We start from the raw sequence: 262 nt of genomic DNA, 5'->3' as shown, positions 1-262 counted from the left end.
CACACGGGGGTTTGGGGTGCAGGGGCACACGGGGGGTTTTGGGGCGCGCTCGTTGCACAGTTGGGGTCACCCCGGGCATTCAGGGGAGCGGGGAGGACACGGGGTCTGGGGAGGGGGGAGTGGGACCCCCCCCTGCACGGGGCGCTCTGCAGGGGCCACACCTGTCCCCGAGGGTCACAGCTGTCCCTATGGGTCACACCTGTCCCCGTGGGTCACACCTGTCCCTATGGGTCACACCTGTCCCCAAGGGTCACACCTGTCC

This window comes from Passer montanus, unplaced genomic scaffold, assembly GCF_014805655.1.
Source record: "Passer montanus isolate IOZ18808 unplaced genomic scaffold, ASM1480565v1 scaffold317, whole genome shotgun sequence".
NCBI lineage: Eukaryota > Metazoa > Chordata > Aves > Passeriformes > Passeridae > Passer > Passer montanus.
The sequence above is the reverse complement of the archived record's forward strand: the minus strand, read 5'-3'. Positions refer to the sequence as shown.